Source organism: Aphelocoma coerulescens, chromosome 2 (genome assembly GCF_041296385.1).
Source record: "Aphelocoma coerulescens isolate FSJ_1873_10779 chromosome 2, UR_Acoe_1.0, whole genome shotgun sequence".
NCBI classification, from domain to species: domain Eukaryota; kingdom Metazoa; phylum Chordata; class Aves; order Passeriformes; family Corvidae; genus Aphelocoma; species Aphelocoma coerulescens.
The window spans coordinates 166,376,242-166,391,909 of NC_091015.1; the positions used below are offsets into that span (position 1 = coordinate 166,376,242).

The 15,668-nt window shown below is 48.6% G+C and overlaps 1 protein-coding gene across 1 annotated transcript in view; it reads left to right on the top strand.

Annotated features, from left to right (window-relative positions):
* The window catches only part of ADGRB1 (adhesion G protein-coupled receptor B1), a 201,621-nt gene that overhangs the window by 117,059 nt on the left and 68,894 nt on the right, over nt 1-15,668 (top strand). The gene's annotated exons all lie outside the window — the stretch shown is intronic.

A 15,668-nucleotide genomic window follows, 5' to 3' on the forward strand; every position in this document is an offset into this window, starting at 1 on the left:
GAAAAAATGGTTAATTTGATGTGGCCAGCTGCTGCTGCTCCCTCAGCTCCAGGTGTTTGGGTGTTCTCTGGATAACACAGGGTGGGTGTCAGCTCTTTACCATCCATGCAGGTGTTTTTGCATTTGAGAGTGGGCTTGGCTGCAGGAGGATACAGCTTCCTTCCCCCAGGCATGTTTTATTATATCTGCAACTAAACTCACAGCTGCTCCACTGGGGTTTAGGCCTAAAATTGCTTCTTTCGCCCTCTTTCCAACTCCTCCGGCTGCTGGTTGGGTTATGTTTTCCCAACTCATTTTTTCCCGACCTCGAGCCCACTCATGAGTGTCAGGATGAGTCCTTTGGCTGTGTTGGGGGGAGAAGTGGGGCTTGGACATCTCCTGAGTCCCCCAAATCCAAGGGTTTGATGATGATGGGAGCATCACCCAGGCTGAACCAGCTGGGACCCATCTCCTGCATGTGCCTGCCCTGTGAGCTTTCAGGGCTGTGTTCATCCAGCCCCTCATTCCCTCGCTTTCCTCCCCAAATCTCATTCTGAACAAGCCCACGTTGCCTCCCGTCCCCAGAGGTGGCATCTCATCATCGTTGGTGTCTGCGGTGGTGACATTTATAGTGCAGTTTTTCATGTGCCTTTGGAGCTCTCAGGACAAGAAGCTCCGTCCGCATGTGTCATTAATATTATTTATTGCTATAAATCTCCCTTCTGGAGCCTTTGGCCCTGGCAGCTTGAAATATTTGTAACCCTGATGTGGGCACAGCTCCTTTGCAGTGGAAAAAGACTCTAAAAGGCTTTTGGGACGACTGTTGCTGCTAATTCGGATGGGCCAAGGGCAGTTTGTCTGGGCTGGGACCCGAGAGTTGCTCATGTGGTGGGGAAAAGAAGCAGTTTTCCTTGATTTTGGTGAAGCTGGAGGCTGAAAAGTGCTGTGTTTTGAATCAGTCTGGGAGATGGACATCCCTAAACCGTGATGGAGCTGTTCGGATCATGCTCAAAAGCTGGAGTTCACATTTGTGCTTGATTTCCTCTGCTGTTTCCACTCGACAGAGGCACCCTTGTGCCCTGCTTTGGCACAACTGCTGTTTGACCATCATGAATGATTAAAACCTCTTAAATTAAGGAACAGAGACAAGCATTTTGGGACTGTGTTTTTGTTTTAAGCTTTATACCCTGCCTATCTTGGAAGGGCAATGCCCGTGGTGCTACACCTGCACAGCGGCAGCGCTGACAGAGAATGAGGGCAAAAGGAAACTGCAGAGCTGCATGTGAGGCTTGTGGTGGTGTTCTTTTCAATATATTTTGGCAATTTTTTGGAGGTGGGAAAGAGGTAGAGCAGGAGCCTGAGGACACTCAGAAGAACCTTTCACTCTTTGGTTGCCTCATTTGAGTTCGGCTTGTGCTGTCTTTGCTGCCTTCCACCTTGTGCTTTAAAGCTTGGTTAAGGACAGCTTGGATGGGGCTTTGGGAAACTCGGTCTGGTGGAAGGTGTCTCTGTCCATGGCAGGGCAGTTGGAATTGGATGATCTTCAAGGTCCTTTCCACCCCAAACTGATGATTCTGTGATTTGTGCAGTGCTAAGGACTGGAGTAAAACTCTACAAATATATCTCTGCTCTCTTTTCCCCTCCTTGCTGGTCCTGCCTTCAGAAAGCTGATCAAGAGTGAAGCATCTGAGCTGTCCTCTCATTTCTAGGCTTGATGAATATTCAGAGCTGGTGGCAAGAACTTGTAGGGGTGCTGAGTTTGTTACGTCTGCTCTGAATTTTTGGGACATCTCACCTCTGTGTCAGTGTTTTCTGACAGGCAAAACCAGCAGTTACAGAGTTTTGTGGGGTTTATTGTAGCAGAGTGAGTGCTGGCCAGGCAGCTGAGTGTCCACAGTGAGCAGACCTGTGAGACGAGAGGAAACGACCTCAAGTTGTGCCAGTGGAGGTTTAGGTTGGATATTAGGGAAAAAATTCTTCATGGAAAGGGTTGTCAAGCATTGGAACGGGCTGCCCGAGGAAGTGGTGGAGTGCCATCCCTGGGAGCGTTCAAGAAACGAGTGGATGTGGCACTTGGGTGCTGGGTTGATGGTTGGACCTGATGATCTCAGAGATGTTTTCCAACCTTAATGATTCCAGGATTTATATCTCTGGATGTTGCAAGAGGCTTTGTTCAGTGTTATCTCCAGTTTGCTTGGATGGAAAGCACCTTTCCTGGTGTGCTTCCTGCCCATGGGGATAAAGCTCCTCTCTCAACTCGCAACATTTCTTTTTTTGTCCCTGAAAACCTCCCATTTTGGGATGGAAGGGACCTTCAGAGATCTTCTTGTGTCCCAGAGATCTTCCCCCCGAAAAGATTGCCTTGTGCTACAGGAGCTCTCTGTACTTCATGGACAGTGCACACACACAAGGTGGGTTATTTTAAGCTCCTAAAATTCTGTGGAGCCTCTCTTGCGCAGGGAGCAGATCCATGTCTCCCAGAAAAAAAAAAAGTTGATGTTATGAATCAAATATTTTGTAAGGGTGTAGCAGTTCTGACAACATTCTGATGGGAAATGATAGCGGTTTCATTTAGATAAGACTGGAGAACTTCATTTGGAGGTGAACATTTTAACATTTATATTCTTCCATCACTTATCACATGAAATTTGGAGTCTGAATAACAACAAAGCCTCTTGCATACCTTGAGAACTGACAGTTCTCATGTTCACAACAGTTTCCAGGTTCAGTTAATATTGGTGCTGCTTTTTCTGCAATTTTAACTCTTTGATTCAAAAGTTGGACTTTTCTGAGGGAGGGAAGTTTTTGGTTTTGCCAGGCTCGAAGTCTTTGAGACATCAAACTCTGCTCAGGCTGTGCAGGGCTTTAGGGAAGAGTTTGGTGTATTTGAATGTGTTGTTGAGGCTGCAGCCAGAGCTTTTCTGGGCCGGTCAGTGAAATTGTGACCTTGAGCTAAACACTCCCTTGCTTTCTGCTTCCCTTTCTCCAGCTGCAGCACCCTTGCAGGTGACACCCCGGGCTCTGTGCATCCCCATCTGCACAGGGCCCCGAGCCTGAAGGGTGCTCCAGGAAGCACCAAGTGCTGTCATTTCCCTGACAGAGCATTAGGAGCCTCCTCTTGCCCGCTTGGCAGGAGCTGTGCCAGGCTGAGCATTGCTGAGCCACGAACATTTGGGCTTTTGAGGTCCAAATCCTCTGCGAGCTCCCGCGCTCATGCTGCTGGCACCTCTTCCTGCAATCACCCCGTCCTCTCCAGGATGCTGCTGTGTGTAGAGTGTCTCTTAGGAGCTGATTATGCCTCTTGAGCTGGAAATGTTGCCTGAGATTTCCTGGGGATTTGTGCTGTTGCCACTGAACTCTCCCGGGGTGCGGAGATGCCAAGGTGGGAGTGGCGAAGGGCTGCTCCAGCTGGACTCCTGCTTATCCCAGGAGAGCTCCGTGCTGGGATTGGGGAAGGATGTGGTCTAAGTGCTGCTGGGGATTTCTGGGCTTTGCCCATCTCCTGCTCCACAGCAGGAGCAGCTGCTGTGTTTTCTCCGGGGTGCTTTTCCCCGAGGCCCGTGGCAGCCTGGAGGTGATTCTGTAAATCATGGGCTGCTCTTTGCTGTGCTCAGCAGGGAGGCTCTTTTCACTAAATCCAGTTTAGCGCTCCTGAGTTTCAGCAGGCATGGATAGAATGGAGAAGGCAGGGTAGGAACCAGCTGGGCAGACAGTTTTCCCCTCCTACTCTCTCTCATAGTGTGATTAGGAAGGAGACAGAATGTGTGATGCTCTTAGTGGGCCAAACGGGCCAACCCACAGTTTAACCCCCTTAAAAGAAGTCCATTATTTTCCCAAAGTGCCCTCTTAGCAGAAAGCACCAGGTTGTGTCCCTACATTGTCGCTTTGCTGGAAATCACCAGGTTTTAAAGGGTTGCTCTGACACTGACACGGAGTCTGTCAGTTTGTGTTGCAGAGTGAATTCAGGATAAATCTCATTTGAGTTTGGAGACATCTCGGAGTTAATGTACAGGTGATTTATGTTGGGTTTTAAGAGGAAGGGGATCACTGGTGGAGCTTATGGTGTGCTCCAGGTGCCAGAGGCAGCCTGAGTTTGTTATTCTGCTGGGAGAATTGACTGGAGATTGCCACCGCTGTGTGCCGTACACAGATACCTAATAAAAGATCCCATTAGCAAATAAGTGATTGATATTGGAACATACACAGGCAAGGCATGAGAGACGAGTGGGACAGGAATTCCCTCTCAGCGCTGTGCTGTGCTTCTAGCAGAGACAACACTTGAATATATTAAAAGAAGACAGGTAGCACAGGAGGTAATAATAGGAGGATTTGGCTCAGCATAATAAGCAGTCATCCAGCATCCCACCTCCTTGGCGGCTGCCTGCGGATTCCGCTGTCTGTCGATCCCTTGGGTAGTTGGGGAGATATTCCCAGCTGACAGCTTCCCTCCCCGAGTTCCTGCTCAGTGCTGGTGGATTCGCCCAGGTCTTTAACTCCTGACAAAACTCCGGCTTGGTGGGATTGCAGCAGCGTGGGGCTGCAGCTCTGCCCCTGCCAGCCAGAGCCGGCGAGCTCGGCGCAGCCCTGGCAGGGACTCTCCTGCAGGCAAATGCTGCATCACCCTCCCGTATCTCCCCTTCTGAAGGGACGTGGGAGAGGAGCAGGATCAAGTGTCTGGGAGCTTAAAGCCGTTGTGGGATTCAGTGCTTGAACGTGAGTAATGCTGAGGCAAATTCACCCTTCGGTGGAAAGGAAAGGCAAGAGCGGCACTGGCATTAACCAAGTGACCCCAGGAGCAGAGCGGGGCTGGGGTTGGTCCCTTGTCTTCAGCTCAAAGCCTCCTGGAGAATGCCTGGGATCCTGCGTGTCCAGGCATTCCTGAGGGGTTTGGTGCTTGTTCTGAGCTGCAGTGCTTAATGGCTTGATGCCATGAAGGCAGCTTAGCAAGTGTGACAGCTGCCCTGTTACCCTGCCACAGCTTAGTGCTCTGCTGAAGGAGGTGTGGATTTAAGCCAGGACACCAGGGTCTTCCCAGTTCCCACTTTCCCCTTTCCTACAAGCTCAGAAAGCAGCGCTCAGCCTCAGTTGCGAGCAGATTTGAGGGCCAGAAATGTGAACCAAGTGGGGGAGCATTACCTGCCTGGGATCACTCTGCTCTGGGTCCAGGCAGGATGACTGGCACAGCCCAGAGTGTGGGAGGGCATGTGGGAGAGGATGATGTGTCAGAGATGTTTGGTGTGGTGCCTCCACACTGATGGCTGAGCTCTGTGAGGCATTTTGGCTCTTTCCTCAAAGAAAAAAGACTGAGGGGAAAGAGGATGATAATCTTCAAATGGGTTGAAGGTGGCTGTGGAAAGGGAATAATCTGCTTTCTGTGTCTGCTGGGGATTGGGCTCAAATTGCACAGTGAGAGATTTAATTCAGGCACAAGGGAAAACCTTCCGATGCAGGGATTGTCAAGAGCCCAGACTCCATCAGCAAAGGTTTTCTTGAAGAGGCTGGGGGTGGATTTGACGGTTTTGCGTCAGGCTGAGGCGTGAGCTGAGCTTGTCAGGTCTTTTCCACTCTCTTACCTGGAATTCTGTGATGTAGATCCCCTTCGTGTCTGTGCCTTGCTGTGTATAAAGGGAGGAACGTGGCAGAGGGGCAGCACGTTGGTGGGAGATGGAGGAATGGACTGGAGGCAGGTGGGGAAGCCAAAAATCACCGAGTCTGTCCACAACTTCCCACTTCCACCTGTAGCTGTCGATCCACTGTCATCTCCTATTTAGAACCTGCAATTTGTACCGCTGTGCCACCCGGGGAGGCTTCAGCTGCGAGAGCACCACTTCAGCCTGCTCAGCGCTGAGCCACAAAGCCACCCTGACCCAGCAGTGTGGGAAATTCAGCTGAATTTTCCATCTGGAACCCTGGGATGCCGGGATGGGGGCGAGTGTGGGGGCCCGTGTAAACAGCACAAGGGCATTAGTCATGGTGAGCCACGGAAAGTCGCGGCGCGTCTGCCAGGATTGGGCTGTGGGCACTGCACCAGGCAGGGCTTTACAGGGGAGGTTTGAAGCTCTGGGTGGCTTTCGAGGGGGTTCTCAGGGAGCTTCTCCCGAGGCAGGAGGACAGCGTGGGAGCATCACAAAGGGGCTCGTTTGAAAATGGTAACGAGTGGGTGCTGGAGGCTGGGTTTCATGGGCTCGTGGGGTGGGAGTCAGAATTAGTGCTAAATGAGATTATCTTCCCTTTCAAAGCACTTCAGGGACTGAGCACGGTGCCTTGGAAGAGTCAGGCGAACTGTTGCATGTTGCTTGTCTTTCTTCCATTAGTCTGCACCCATCTCTGTTGTACTTTGGCCTGGAAATGCCATTCTTTAGGTAAATTTGACAATCTGCTTCACCTCTGAGCCCTTTATGCCCTGCCCAAAGGCTGAGATTGCCCTTAAATTGCCATGCGGTAGGAAATGGATAAGTCATTATTATTATGTTCATTTAAGCCCAAATTGAAGCAGTTTATGAAAGGTTTGTGCCCTTCACACTTTTGCCGTCGATTAATAGCTGAATGCATAAACCTCCTGGCAAGATTTTGGTAATCTTTAAGGAAAAATGGGCGGAATGTGTGGAAAAAATAATGTCAGAGTTGTAACTGGGAGTATTTGAGCTCGAAACATCCCTCTAAATGTGAGGAGTGTCTGATGAAGAAACTGATGCTGTGCAGGGTGTGATAACAGCCAGCCAGAACTCAGTCTGCAGCTCCATTGCTCGCTGCCTACCTGCCCTGCTCACCACAAGAATATTCAGAATATATTCAATAAATCCGTGAAAGCAAAATGACTCCGCTCTTCTCCCACAAGTGAGACAACGCTTTCATTTTCCATGACAAATGGTTCTTTTTCCTCTTTTTAAACATGGCAATCATGCCAGCCTCTCCCCAGGTGGGGAATATCCGACTGCTGGGGCCACTTTTGATTTTGTTTATATCAGCTCAGTGCAGCTGTAAATCCAGGGGCTGTTGCAGCCTCACATTCCAGTCACTCAGCTGTGAATGAGTTGGGGGTTGGGGTTGGAAGCTGATTCCTCGAGGGCTGCTTGGAGATCACTGCTCCACGTAGAGGAAATTTACACCAGTGATTCCCCAGCAAGCAGCTGGGGATGGAAACACGCTGGATCCCAGGGGCTCCTCGGATTGCAATGGGAATAAAGCTGTCATTATCCTCATAACAGCAGAACACCCCAAATGCTGAAATCCCTTCATCTTCTTTTCTAAGCCAAGAAGCCCCTGAAAGGCTCTGAGGACTGGCAGTGAGCTGGGGACATTTTACCTCAAGGTTGTTGGTTCAACCTTAGTTTGGGTCAGGAGCCATTTCCAGGGCAGGGATCTTCAGTGATTGAATAGTGAGAGATGGGAGCATCTGCAAGTAATAATTAAGATTTGGAGAAGCTAAAACTGAGGGGAGACCGCATCAGGGTCTGCAGCTTCCTCATGAGGGGAAGCAGAAGGGCAGCACCAATTTCTTCTCTCTGTGATAGTGGTAGGACCTGAGGGAGTGGCTGGAGTTGTGTCAGGGGAGGGTTAGGCTGGATATCAGGGAAAGATTCTTCATCCAGAGGGTGGCTGGACACTGGGACAGGCTCCCCAGGGAATGGTCACGGCCCTGAGACTGACAGAGCTCGAGTGTTTGGACAACGCTCTCAGGCTCATGAAGGGATTGTTGGGGTGTCCTGCGCAGGGCCAGGAGTTGAGACTCGATGATCCTCAGGGGTCCCTTCCAACTCAGGATATCCTGTGATTCTCTGAATTAAAGGAACTTGGATAAAGGCAGGCTTAAGAGATGCTTCAGGCATGGCTCATGACGTTATGCACAAATGTTCATTCCTTGTGCTTTGGAGGAAGGTTTTTCTTAAGGACTGGTCTTCCACAGGCAAGGGGGAAGGGAGAGTGGATATTTGCTCTCCGTGATGGTGCAGGTGGGTGATCTGAGCATCTTGGGCAGGAGCCATCCTGCAGACACTGAGACCTCAGGTGTTCCCCCACTCTTCAGGCGGGTCTCTCCAAAGGGCAGGATGCACAGGAATGGGGAAGGAACGTTTTGCCCATGCTGTGGGGAGAGCTGCTGGCCTGGCACCACTCTCCAGCATGCCACTGATAGTGTAAAACAAACAGCAGGCTGGTTTGGAGTAATTTGGTGAAATGCTGTCGCCTGGCATGGAACCAAAATACAGCTTAAATCAGGATAAACACAGTCTGGATTCTACTCTCATTTTCCATTCCCAGTCTGCCATGGACTTATTTTATTTTAGCTGCTTGTAAATCTTACCACATTTCCCTGCAAGGTGCTCAGCTGGGAAGCTACAAGGGATGAGGGCAATGAGCCTCCGAGTCAGTTATGGAATTTGAACTGGTTGTTCTCTGTGTAGCACGTGGAAAGGACAATTCCAAGCAGGAAGGAGCAGCAAAGAAGACTCATTTTTAAAGTAGTTACAGAGCATATGTCCCTATGGTAAAATAATGCCAGTAATGCTAATAGTGGTAGTAGTAACAGTGATTATTATGCTAATGATAATAATTGTAAGTTCCATGGCAGGAGCAGCTCTAGAACAAGAGCAGCTCTAGTAGCTCCTGTAATTGTCCCTAATATTTAGTTTTTACAATGCTTCCTGGATGTGTCTTAGCTTGTGGCAACCAGCAACCTTTGGCACATGGCATGGTCCATGAATCATAAAATCATTCAGGTTAGAAAAGACCTCTGAGATCCTCAAGTCCAGCCTTCAACCATATCCCACCACACCCCCTCAACATATCTCAGAGTGCCACATCCACTTTTTTTTTGAAGATTTCCAGGGATGGTGACTCCACTGCTTCCCTGGGGAGCCTGTCCCAATGCTTAACCACCCTTTCAATGAAGAAATTTTTCCTGATATCCAAATTGAACCTCCCCTGGTGCATTTTGAGACCATTTCCCCTTGTCCTATTGTTATTTGCCTGCGAGAAGCAGCTGACCCTCACCTCATTTCAAGGAGTTTTAGAGAATAAATGTTGCGCTGAACAGTATGGACAAGTCCCCTCTGTTTTGAATGTTTGTATGAATACCTGCATTGTACCACCTCATCTCAGGGCAGTGGAGTGGATCCTGGAGCATTTGATTTTCCAGGACTGACACGGGGAGATTGAGGTTTGCTGTTTACCGCAGTGCCTTTGTCAGTGCTGCTGCACAACCTGATTAAAGTTCACTTCTGCCCCTGTTTTCTCAGCAGCAAAGAGCTCATGCCTGTGGAGGAATTGGCCATTTTGATTATTGTCAGCTTCGTTGTGGAAAATGGTTTTATTTTCTCTTCAATATGCTTTAAAGGGAAAGGCTGGAACAGAACAAGCATGAAAAGCAAAGGTTTAAAAACCAGACGTGCCATCTGACCAGCTCACAAACAGTTAAGCCAAAAGCTCTCTCCTGTCTCTCCTCCATCCTTCCCAAAGGTCCTGCAGAGCAGAGAATAAGGTGATGGTGCCTCATTGTTGTGACACAGCCCTAGGAACCTCCCGAGGCATTTGCACACAGCAGGAATCTAAGCTGAATTAAGTTTTGGAAGAGAGATGGAGCGCAGTATCATTCCCTTCCATTTCCAGGACATCAAAATAGGCCCCCCGAGAAGATAAAGTCAGTGTTGGCCACCTAAATCAGATCAGCTGAGGGGCCTTTGAAAAAATTGGCTTAAGTGATGGAGCTGCATGTCCACAGTTGACCTGCAGGCGAGCTGGGACGAGACCCCACTCTCCTCCTTGGCGTTCCCTGGCTCCACACGCTGGTTCCCAAACCACAGCTGGCAGAGGGATGCAGAGTGACTCAAGGCTCTTCTCAGAGCTCCATGAAACTGGGATTTCAGTAGCTTGGCCAAACGAGGTGCAGTCAGAAAGGACAGGGAGCGAATAAAGCGTAGAGTGTTTTAAGGAATGATGGTGAAAATGTTTGGGGCCAGCTGGGGCCAGCTGGCTGGGCAGGAGGAGAGTGGTCCTCAGCATTAATATGAGCCTGATCCGTCCATCCTTGACATCAGGACTGGACATTGAGGCACTGGGAGAGCAGCCTGGGAGTTCCAGAGCGGCAGCGAGCTGACCATGGCAATGCTGACTGGCAGGTAGATAATGCCCACTGTTAACTCCTGTAATTCCCTGCCAGCCTGGAGGAAATTATCCTGACAGTTCCCATTAAGGAGAGGCTGCGTGACCACTCCTCTGCCCTGAAAACTTCATCAAGGCTGTTTACTAAAAGCAAATAATCACGTTGTATCTTTCGAGCGGACTCAATACCCGCTGAAGACTTAGCGGCTGTTAATAAATAGTAGCACGTTAAGACGTCTCTCCGGGTGTTCTTTGTGTGCTGTAATTACACAGAATTGCCTGTTTGACCAGCCAAATAACATAAAAAGAGCCCTGAGCTCCGCAAATGCATTCCTGATAATGGGTCACTATTAGCTTTGACGTGGGAAGTCTGTGCTTTTGTCACAAGGGAAGCAAAGTGAGGTGGAAATTCTCCAGATCTGGCTTGCAGTGACAAGGGCTGAGCTGGGAAGGTGTCACATCTTCCAGAAAGAAGGTGTGAAAAGATGATTTATTAATGATCCCTTCATGCAGGGACCTCAAAGCGCTTCTCAGAGGTTAAATGATGGAGAAGAGAAGGTTCTGGGGAGACCTTATTTTGATTGTTCAATATGTGAAGTGTTATAAGAAAGGTGGAGAAAGAGTTAATTCAGGATAGAGTTAATTTTAGTAGCCAGTATGGGACTATATTTTGGGTTGTTGGGCACTGCAATTTGCTGGCATGGAGTGAGAGGATGAGGGAGAATCCCTTAAACTGAAAGAGGGTGGAATTATATCAAATATTGGGAAGAAATTTTTTCCTGTGAGTGTGCTGAGGCCCTGGCACAGGTTGCCCAGAGAAGCTGTGGTTGGCCCATCCCTGTAAGTGTCCAAGGCCGGGTTGGATGGGGCTCTGAGCAACCTGGGATAATGGAAGGTGTACCTGCCCACGGCAGGGGGTTGGAATTAGATGATTTCAAAGATCCCTTCCAACCCAAACTATTCTGTGGAAAAAAATAAATATTTTGGTCCCTCCTCACTGCTCATCTGCTTTGAGTTGAGTGAGCGCTGTAGACCCTCTGACAATGCTGACTCACTAAAATAATCTCCTTTCCCCCCTGGCCCAATCCTGTCTTCCCTAAATCCCTGACATCCACCAAGAAGAGCTTGTGTCCTGCTCTGCCTCTCTCCCTGTCTTGCAATCACTGCAAGAAATTGCTGGTCCAGGGGGAGAAAACTGAGCCTTCCCTTGCGGAGGCACAGGGTACATGGACATTTCCCATCCCAATGAAGTATAAATGTGATATCCACAGGGCCTGAGCCTGGATGAGAAATCCTGAATCTGACCAAACTGGGGATTAAAAAAAATCAGTGTTTTTTTGGCAGATGACAAGAGCAGATTCACCTCTTGGTCACTCCACCCTCCTGAGTTGTTTTCTCCAGCACTGACATGCACCCTTTTGTTCTGGAAGCTGTTTGCTTCTGTAAGTCCTGGTAAAAGCGCTATTTTCCAGCAATTTTAACAGCTCTCCTTGCTTTGATAAGAGTTGTCTAACCAGCAGTGAAATCAATAAAACTTGGCTTAAAAAATCTTCACAGGAATGGTGAAAAGCCTCTGGGCCAGTGGCACAGCAAAACCATTCCTGTGCAGTTCTTGGAGTAAATCCCACCCAGCTGGTCCAGTTCTGTGTCAGGAGAGTGGAATGAGCCTCGTTGCTTTGAGCTGCCTGTGAGGGCAGGGAGAGGGATTTGCTTGGTCTTGCAAAGATGTAAAGGGCACTCTGGTCACAGCCTGTGGGACAGTTACGAAAATTATAAAACCAAATTCCTCTCGCTTGCGCCTGGTGGTTTAACGAGGGGGAAAGATGCAAACCGTAGCTCGGGAGGTGCAGGGAATAATTTAGGTTGGGAAAAGACCTCCGTTAACCTGGTAACACCACATTCATGGCTAAACCACGTCCCTAAATGCAATATCCAGGCATTTTCTTAACACTTCCAGGGATGGAGATTCCATCACGTCCCTGAGCAGCCTGTTCCAAAGCTTTTCAGTGAAAACATTTTTTCCTGATACCCAATCTAAACCTCCCCTTGTGTGACCTCAGGAAAAACAATGTCACCAATGGAGAGGTGTGGCTCTGGAATGGGCACCAGCGGGATGGGAGCTCTCCATCTTGGAGAATTCCCAAATCCAGACAAAGCCATCACCAACCTCACCTGATGTTAGTGGTGGTCCTGCTCCAAGTGGCAGATTGGGTTGTAAAGATGTAGATGTAGATGTCCCTTGCAACCAGTGCTTCTGCAATTCTCTGACTTCATGAATCTTTAATTTCAAATGTGCAGGAAGTCAGGCTCAAGGCAACTATTACGAATAGCAAACGTTTCTAAAACCAAACAAAACCCAGCCCCCCCCTAAATTCCAAACTCGGTTGCCTGTGTTTAATTTTGGAAAATTTAATTTTTCGGTGACTTTACTGTTGTGATGTCGTGCCTATAAAGACTTTGTTTAAGCCTTTCTTGGTATCAAGGATGGAAAAAGCAGAAAGAACAGCTTGGTTGTAAGGTCTGGGGCAAACTGCACAGCATTAAGAAATACTTTGTTCTAATTGGAGCCTGTTTGACCCTGGAGCCAGAGCAGGGTAATGGAAAAAGCACAGCTCAAATCGAGTTGCGTTTCACAGCGTTCTGCAGAAAGCCAGAGAAGGAAAGGGAGAAATGCAGAGAATTTGAAAGGCGGAGAGCCAGAAAAATGCATTAAGAGCAAGAAGAAAAGGCAGAATATGCCATGGGAAATAGCCAAAGGAAGGGAGACAGAGAAGACAAAGGAGAGCAAAAATTAGGGAGAAAGGAAGAGAAGGAAAAGAAGGAAGCAAGGTGAAATTGTAAAGGAAAGGAGGAGTGTCCTTCTGCCCTGCCAGGCAGAGCGATGAGGTGGCAGGACAGTGAGTGGCCCCAGGCAGCAGCGCTCATTATTTCCATCCTGGCTGATGTCATTGATTGCCTCCCTCCTCCCCTGCCATGCCTGGTGACAGAATCGCAGCCCTTGCGACTCAGAACGACCTGCTCTGTTCCCCATTGGCCCAGGGAAAAGTTTCCTTTCCAGTTCCAAACAGGCCTAGCTTTGTCCATGTTTCTGGGGGTTTTTGGGATGACCCCTCTCAGCAGTTCCTCTCTGGGACCACCTCCAGTCCAGGCAGGTGGAGATCCTATTCCTGGCCTGTCTTCTGCAAACAACCAATTTGTCCTCAGCTGTGATGCTGGAAAAATCCCACAGGACTGTTCCCTCTCTCACCTTGACATTTTTCTGTTGGCAGCATCTTTACTTTTTAAACCAACCTTGATTTCCCATTTTTCCTTCTTTAAGGAAATTTCCCTCGTAAGGCTCAGATCCTACAGCATCCAACCACCTTCTGTCAGGGGGTTTAATTAGTGAGAAAAAATAAAACAAATGATGATTTGTTTGCCGAAGGGAAGATGTGGTGGATAGAGAAAGGAGGATGGGGAGGACAAAGAAACCTTAGTAATGAAGGAAGAAAGCAGAATCTTAAGATACGGGGTTTAAGTCTTTGGGACTTATTTAGGATGACAGTAAACAGCCTCAGATTGCACCAGGGGAGGTTTAGATTGGGTATTAGGAAAAATTTCTCCATGGAAAAGGTTGTAAAGAATTGAAACAAGGAAATACTGGAGTCACCATCCCTGAAGTGATCAAAAAACGTGGATGTGGCACTGGGGGACATGGTTTAGTGGTGAACGTGGTGGTAGCGTTGGGTTGATGGTTGGACTTGCTGATTTTAAAGGTCTATTCCAACCATAATGATTTGATTATTCCCAAAGGAGCGAGCTCCTCTTCTTCCCGCAGCCAGTGATTTTTGTGGTTATCCACCTTCCTGATGCCAACAAAAATCCCATCAGGGCTGCACCAATCCTTCCTTCTCTGGAGGGCGGAGGGATGAGCTTCGTGGCGTCTCTTCAGCAAAAATCCTGCTGGACATGGCATTTGTGAAAATTTGTAGGACAAAGAAGGAGGTGCAGATCAGGGTCTTTTTTTGTGGGATGCACTGCAGATGGACATCAATTATTACCCCGAAGCCTGGCTTAAGCTTGACCAGTTGTCATTTGTGTAATGCCTTGTCCAGGAGCAAATATCTGACCTAGGCATGGTCCATGCAGAAGATCCTTACTTTGCTGCAGGATCTAGGAGAGGGTTCTGGGTGATGTGGGACAGTGGGTAGGGAAGGCAGTGAGAGAATCTGAGGTCTTTGAGGGTGGAGGGATATCAGGGAGGATGTGGAAAGGAGGACAGCTGGGGTTGCTGTGTTGGGATTTAGGGATGCAGCCTGCTCATCTCTTAAAAACCAAACTCCATTCCCTCGGTGAACCTCGGATGGTTTAGGAGCGAGTTACATGTCCGTCTTTCTTTGCTTTAATGGAGCTCCTCCCCCCCTTTTATCCAGTTACCCATGAAAAGTCAGTGAAATGAGACCTACTTAAATCAAATGTCACAATCAATGCTCATCCCAGGCCACCATTTGTGCGATGTGAACTCAAATTGCCATAAGGGGGGAACAGGGAGAGGGAAAGGCTTGGGGAAGAGCTTGGAGACAGCGAGCAAGGAGCCATCCACGCTGAGTATCTTGTGTTCCACAGTGCTTTTATCACAACCACGTGTCTCTGAAGTGGGACAGGGCTGTTGTCCACCAGGATTCTGCAGGGGGGAGAAATAAAGCTGTGGCTTCATACAGGACATTCCATCCATCTCTCCCACACCCAACCTGACTAAATCAGAGTCCCTTCCATGTTTCAATTTATAAGGAGCAAAATATGCAGTATCAGCACTCACCCTGCCTGGATGATGTCCAAATTCGATTTTGTTTGATGGAAGACAAAATCAAAGCATTGATATTTTCATTGGAATTTGTGTTTACCTCGTTCCCAAAAAACTGCTTCTAACCTTGCTTGAATATTTGGCAGGAGTAAATTCTCAGGGTGGGAGCACAGTCCTAGGAGTTAAAAATTGCAGTGATCCAAGTCCCTGTAGAAGTTTAGGGGAAGAATCCACTGGTGAGCTGAAACATTTTTTTCATGAGCATTGTGGGAATCTCGAAGTGGAGAAAGATGCAGGATGGGTTGGTGAGGCTCAGGTTTCCTGTCCATAGCTGGTGTGCACCCAGTGTAGATCCCTCAGACCACCTGTACTCCTTTGGGTGCCAGCTGGGCATTCAAGCCATTGAATGTATGGGACATCCCACCCTTCAGGGGAAGGAAGCACCCAAAATTTTTGGTCAGAAGGAATGGCAGAAGTCAGAGTGGCCACAAAAGCTTCCTGAGTTTTATAAATGAGTTACAGATGGAAGTTGTTAGGTTAGTCCCTGATCTGGTGCAAGCAGTGGGTTTTGGATAAAGGGGTAGAGTGGAAAGGAAAAGGGAGAGGGATTAAAGAGGGGGAGAGGGAAACAAAGGAGAAACAAGGAAAGGGAGAAAGAGAAATCACCAATGCTGGCTCCAGTGCTGGCTCCAGTGTTGATCCAGCTGATGGGGTGTCCAGGGTCCTGGGGTGCCCATGCATGCAGGGAGTATCTTTTACAGAGAAGTTTTCTCTGCTCTGGTGATAAGTTCATCTCTTTGTATGCAAA